The 6,541-nt window shown below is 42.7% G+C and overlaps 1 long non-coding RNA gene across 2 annotated transcripts in view; it reads left to right on the top strand.

Moving 5' to 3' along the window:
- The first annotated feature begins 177 nt into the window (after window positions 1-177).
- Window positions 178-6,541, top strand: part of LOC308492793 — a 32,545-nt gene continuing 26,181 nt past the window's right edge. Inside the window, exons 1-2 of one of the 2 annotated variants that reach the window (XR_013992571.1) lie at window positions 972-1,514; window positions 1,613-1,813. This is a non-coding gene — a long non-coding RNA (uncharacterized lncRNA). Of the gene's footprint in view, window positions 1,814-6,541 lie in introns of both variants that reach the window. The other variant, XR_013992570.1, reaches the window with a different exon arrangement.

Here is a 6,541-nt window from a genome sequence, read left to right as displayed (position 1 = left end):
GGGGGGGACCGCGCCCGGGCCCGCCCTGCGCCTCGCCACCCAGGACGGGTGGTCCCGCTTCCGCCCGGAGACCCCCGGCGTCGGCGGCCCCCCGGGCGCAGGCGCACACTACACTTCCCAGAGGGCGCCGCGGCGCGGGCCGGGGGTGGGGCGAGCCCCGGGCTTCCTGGTGGACGCCGGGTCCTCGCTGCCTCAACTCGCGACCACGCGAGGCTGTCGGGAGGGGCTGGGCGCCGGGACGCGCCCGGTGGCCGGCTTCGGGTCTGCTCGCCCGCGGTACGCATCCAGCCATCCATTCTTGCATCCACCATTTACTGAGCGCATCCTCTGTGCCAGGGGAGGATGGAAAAGCACCGCCTCGCAGAGGGCGCGTCTCTTAAACCAACCGTGACCCAGGCCCCAGGGAGGGCGTAGGTGACGAGCGAGTCCCCAGAGGTGGAGAGGGGCCTGCAGGCGGGACGGCGCGGGCCACGGGCGTGGGTGGGCGGGCGGCGGTGGCTGCCAGGACCCTGGCGCATCCCGAGCGGCACCCCGCCCCCTCGCTCACAGCATGGACCCGTGGACCTCGGGTGACTCTTTGCTGGTCTAGTTCGTGCACTGTGGACCCTCATAAATGTGTGAAGAATGAGCTGAGCGTGGGCCCCCACCCTTCTCTCAGGCGGGAAGCCTGCGGACAGTGGTGGGCTCGGGGGAGCGGCCCCTGGCTGAGCACCACGAGCCTCATTCCGGGCCTGGGGGAGGACCCCTGGTAGAAGCGCTCAGAGCAGGCGGGTCTCAGGAGCCCAGCCTGCTCTGCAAGACAGCAGCTGCAGAGGCAGAGGAAGTGGGCTCCAGGGAAGAGGAGCCTGCCGCCCAGAGAGCCGTCTTCCCTGCGCCCCTTCCCCACAGCTTCTCTTCCCCGGAATATTCGGGGAAGGGGACGTTCTCGTCCAGCCGTCCCAGGGGTAGTCCCAGTGGCAGCTCTGGCCATGGCTCTCTGCTGGCTTGCTGCTGGTCACTTCCCAGAACTCTGGGGTACAACATTGACATCGCTTAGCCTGGCCTCCAAGGGAAGGCTGAGAGGGGCCCGCTCTCACTGCCCAGCCCCACACCTTCATACTGTGGATCTCAGGAAGGAATATAGCTGCCAAGGACTCCTTGTGGTTAACTGGGCCCAAATTCATAGCCAGTCTAGCAGCCATTGCTGACACAGGCCTCACAGGCATTGCACAGCATTTCAACGAAGTCGCAGGCTGAACTGCCAACCTCCTGCATTGCATTCCTGCGCTCTGAGCCCACCCTCATGCAGGAGTTCCTTGAATCCTCTTTAACCAATGGGCTGAGACCTACCACATCCAATCAGAACTGTGCAGCTGTATCTTCATTTGCATCTATACAGACGACTCCAATCAACACGTGAAGCCAACCAATCAGGACAGCACTATTTGGACCAATCAGACTGTGCAGATTTGGATTTCTGATTTGCATAAAAATGGACCAGTTGGGAACTAGGGCGGGAACTCTCTTTATAAAAGGTGGCCTCCCCTTTGTCTCCTGAGTCTCCACCTGAGACTGTTTCCCTAGTTTGCTAACTGTTCCTCTGAATAAAGTTTCTCCTCTTTCCTTACTCCAGATTGGGGCTTCCTGTTGACATTAGATTGGTGGCTGTGAACTTTTGTTGACAATACCTAAGGAATCACTGACACAGGACTGGTGCGTGCGTGGCCATCTGTAGGAGCATTTGAAGATATCCTAAGGGTATTGTGACATGGAAAAGGAAAACTTAAAATTCAACGTCTGATCTCAGGATCCCTTAAGGCCACAGAAACTTGTGGTAAGTCCCTTGCCTATGCTTTGAGCCTGGTGTACCACCTTCTTGCTGAGGTCAACTTCCAGTAACTTGTTCCTTCTAGCTCCTCCCCATACTCTACTTTAAAATCCCTTAATTTAAAAAGAAAACGTTACCCAAGAAAGACACACCTTTATTTTATCACGTGCAGTGTATTGACACGCCTTTGACTCAACCTACCTGACCAGGATTGGGCTCTATTTATAGACTCTGGGTCAGCAGGTGCTAAAAGCAATTCAGATTGGAGCAAAATATCCTATTCGCTGTTCTCCCAGTTTTTGAGAAACCTCCCTTCTACTCCCTTTAGTTGCACCTCTGACCCCGTTCCTGCATCCATCCCTGCCTCTATATCTGCATTGCAAAGTAATTTTGGAGAACTGTCCTAAATTTGGTTTAAACTGTTATTTAACACCTCTGGACAAGAGACAAAGGCAAAACAAACTTGTTCCAAAGATGGAGCAAATTTTTAAAAACATTCTCAATAATTCAAATTGGTTTTTCAGCCAGTTGATATTCAGCGGTTTAACTTTCATCCAATTTGGCTTTGGCTATCTGGTCATTGTATGAATTGGCTTTTGGTGAACCAGCCAGCTACTGTTTACTCAAACAAATTAGCGAGCTTCCTCTAAGGATAAATGGTACTGTCCATTTCTCCATGTGAAAATGGGCTGCAATTAAACTATTTACTAAAAAAATTTTCTGATTTTTATTAGTTCTTTTTCTATCCATGAGGTTATTGAAAAATACTTTTTAGCTTTCAAATGTATGGGTCTCTCTTATTTTTTTGTTATTGAGTTTTGCCTTATAGTAGGAGAATGTAGTATGTGACGTTGATTTTTTTTTTAATATTTTTTTTAGGATTTTCTGAGACTTGCTTTGTGGCCAAGTATGCAAAAAATGTTTGAAAATGTTCCATGTTTGCTTTAAAAGAGTATGTATATTTTCATGTTGGCTGTAGGGATTTTGGCTGCTATTGAATCAAGCTTATTGATTGTGTTATATATGTGTCCTATATATTTTTGCCTTTTTGATCTATCAGTGACTGAAAAAGATGTATTAAAATCTATTAAGAGTGTGCGTTAGTCAGATTTCTCCATGTATTTCTGACAATTTTTGCTTTATATATTTTGAGACTGTATATACCAGTTTAGAATTGTACTTTCTTGGGGAAGTGTTCATTTTATTTTTATGAAGTAATGCTCATAACCATAATAATACTTTTAACCTATAATCCATTTTATCTGATATTGATATAGCTACGTTAACTTTATTTTGGTTAGTTTTTGTTTGATATATCTTTTCCCATCCTTTTACTTTCAAACTTTCTGTATATTTATGTTTCAGATGTTTTATAAGAGCGTGTAGCTAGATTTTGTTGTTGTACGACAATTTCTATCTTAATTGGCAAATAGTTCATTTGCATTTATTATGACTGTATTTTTATATTATGTATAATAATGTATTTTTTATTCATTTCTACCATCTTACTTTGTGATTTCTATTGATTCTGATTCTTTTTTATGCCTTTTTCTCCATTCTTTCTTTCTATTGGATTGATTAATGTTCCTTTATTCACCTTTTTATTTCTACTGATTTGAAAATTATGCCTTCCTTTTCTATGCTTTTAGGGGTTACTATTTAAAATTTTACACACACATTTGGTTTAATATAGTCTAACATTAATTACTATTTCCACCCTCCTTCTAAACAATGGAAGGGCTTTAGTAAATTAGTTTAATCATATAATTTCCCTTCTGTCTTATGTGTAATTTTTTAGTTAAATCTTATTTTTAACTTCCCCACCTCTTTTATATATACATACATTATATATATACTTATTTTATATATGTAGATTTTATATACATGTACATATACTATGCTGTTTAGATTTATGGCCTTATTGCAGTTATATGCTGTATAATGACTTTTTGATCAACAACGGACACATATATGACAGTGGTCCCATAAGATTAAAGTGGAGCTGAAAAATTCCCATCACCTAGCGATGTCATAGCCATTGTAACCTCGTAGGGCATTACTCACATGTGTTGTGGGGGTGTTGATGTAAACAAACCTACTGCACTGCCAGTCATATAAAAGTATAGCAGACACAATTATGTACAGTGCATAATACTTGATAATGATAACAAATGACTGTTCTGCCAGCAGCAGCTTCATGCATCTTGTGCTTGCCCTTTCTCCTGATTGCATCAGTTTCTCTTGTGCTTGACTTAATCTCGTGTTGTTTTGTACAGTAATACGATGTGCAGGCTTGTATCCTAGGAGCAATAGGCTATACCGTGTAGCCTACGTGTGCGGTAGGCTACCATCTAGGTTTGTGTGCGGGCATCCTGTGATGTTCACACCATGATGAAATCATCCTCAGAACGTATCCACGCCGTTACGTGGCACATGACTGTAGTATTCTCTGGTCACTATTTTTTCTCATTTCTCCTTCCTTCTGGGTTCAGTGTTTTTCTTTCTAAACTATGACTTTAAAAAATTCTTTCAGCAAGGATATGTTAAAAGTAAATGCTTTCAACTATATGAAAATATCTTATTTTTCGTTCACTCCAGAATGGTAGTTGAGCTGAGTAGTGAATTTTTAAATTACATTATTTCACACTTTTAACATTTTATTCCATTGTCTTCCGACTTTCATTGCTTCTGTTGAAAAGTCTGCTGTCGGTCTGATTATTCCTTAGCACATGATTTGTCTCTTCTGTCTGGCTGCTTGTAAGACCATCTCTTTGTTTATGGTATTATGAAGTTTCACCACAGTGCGTAGGTGTGGATTTATTTTTACTTAACTTTCTTAGAACTCATGATTCCTAAATCTGAGATATTGTGTCTTTGTACAAGTCTGGAAAAATTTCAGGCATTTTATCATTTAACATTGCCTTTTCTCCTTTATATTTTCTCTTTGTAGAATTTATATGTGACATATTTCAGAACACTTCATTCTCCTCTCTACCTTTCTTAGCCACTCTCTTATGGTTTGTATTTTTTTTGTTTATAGATACTAATCTGTTGTTATACTATTAACTTCAGTTACCGTGTTTTTCATTTTAGATAAATATGCTTCATCATTAAAAAAAATGACATATTCTCATATATTCAATTCATTATGTCTTTAATAATTTTAAACACACTTACTTTTTAGTATTCATCTGATAATTCTGCTATCTGGTATTCTTTATTTTGTCTGCTGGTTTTCACTCATGGTAGACTGATTCCTTGTATATTTTGTTATTTTGAATTGTGAGCCCATCTTAAGCCAGGTTTCATCAGTGGAAGTTGTGTGGCCTGACTTGTAGGCACACCCTTCAGAGTCTGTGTTTGCTTCTTCTGGTACTCCGGAGACATTGTTAGCCTGGGCACAATGTTTATGTTAACTTTAAGCTTGGAGAGTTTCTGAACCATGCCGGGATTGTAAATTCAATGTACTAACATGTGTGAGGATACATCTGTGGTTGTGAATTCTCAGGGTAGATGCCCCCTTCTTCCTGAGAAGAGAAAGACTTCTTGTTTCTTGTGCTGGTGTTTTTCTAGCCCACTTTTTTTTTCTTGCTAATGGTATGACTCTCTAAGAGTCTGACTATATATGGGGAAAGGGAATTGCAGGTCTAAGACTTAATCTCCCGGACCCACATGGCTATGAAAACTCAACACCTAGGTTATCTCACCATAACCACCACAGGAATTCTCGGGATCAGTTCAAATTGACTTCTCAGTGTTTTAATTCATCCCCCACCCCCACCCCTGAGATATCATTTACTATCATGAGAGCTCAGCTATACCCATGAATGGATATTTGTTATATTTTATCTTGCATTTCTGGGTGTTTTGAAATAGGATGAGTTTTAGATGACCTAGTCTAGCATATTGCTGGTAACAGAAATCCTTTCATTTTTAAACTAGCACCCTTCTACTGTTGTCTAGGTATCCTTATCAGCAACTTGACCATTTCTTCATTTGACTGTTTTGCTCACCACAAGACAGTTCTTTTTCAGCTCTGTCTTTCCTATATTTGGCATTGAGTAGGAATCAAATACATCCTGATTGAATGGAGGATTTCATGGATGAACAGATGGGCAAAACCACTGCTCTGATGTCAGTAAGCATGAGCATAGAGTGGAAGTGAAAGAGCCCATGTCTCTACAGGGAAGTTGGATTAGGAAGGTGTGCTCGAGCTGGCTTGCACCAGAGAGTCAATTGTGAGCGTATCTTCCCAACTCACCATCTTATTTTTGTGAGGATCACATTTCGTGAATGTTTAGTGATCTTATTTTTGTAGCTTGACATTGGCCGCGGTGAGATTATTTACACTATGAAATTGGGAAACACTAAAAATCAGTGATACCTCCTCCCCTAAATGCCACTTGTTAAACACTTACCAGCACACCACTGATTTGGGGCAATGAAAACATGTGGAAAAAGTGAACCTAAACCAGAGAACAAGACCTGTGGTAAGTGAAATAAAAAGTCAGAGTTGGAGGGACCTATCGCTCTGGGACTGTGGTTGGTGCTCAATGACGGGGTTTTGAGTTACCCCTGACTTGCCCGCAGATCTGGGAAGACAGTATTAGGCAAAGGAGCTGAATCGTCAACATTAGCTCTAGTGAGCAAAAGTGAAAGACAGCAGGGGGCACCTGGATTTGAACCAGGAACCTCTTGACAGGTAGTCAAATGCTCTACCCCTGAGCTATATAC

This window comes from Rhinolophus hipposideros (assembly GCF_964194185.1).
Source record: "Rhinolophus hipposideros genome assembly, chromosome: 25".
NCBI classification, from domain to species: Eukaryota; Metazoa; Chordata; class Mammalia; order Chiroptera; family Rhinolophidae; genus Rhinolophus; species Rhinolophus hipposideros.
The sequence above is the reverse complement of the archived record's forward strand: the minus strand, read 5'-3'. Positions and strand labels throughout refer to the sequence as shown.